Source organism: Penaeus monodon, chromosome 23, assembly GCF_015228065.2.
Source record: "Penaeus monodon isolate SGIC_2016 chromosome 23, NSTDA_Pmon_1, whole genome shotgun sequence".
NCBI classification, from domain to species: domain Eukaryota; kingdom Metazoa; phylum Arthropoda; class Malacostraca; order Decapoda; family Penaeidae; genus Penaeus; species Penaeus monodon.
The window spans coordinates 36,531,930-36,532,137 of record NC_051408.1 but is presented as its reverse complement, the minus strand read 5'-3'; positions in this window follow the sequence as shown (position 1 = coordinate 36,532,137).

Here is a 208-nt window from a genome sequence, read left to right as displayed (position 1 = left end):
AAAAAAAAAAGTTTCGTCAATTACCAGAAACTTTCAACGGATTAGTCAGGATTAGGGAAAGAGAAAAGGAATGTTTTTTTTGCGATATTATATCATTGTTTTTGTGTTTGTTTTCTTTTTTTCGCTGCCGTTCATCCATCGTTTCCATTTAGAAATATTTAATTCAGATAAGACAGAACTCTATTGACTATTCTTTTTTTATGCTGAT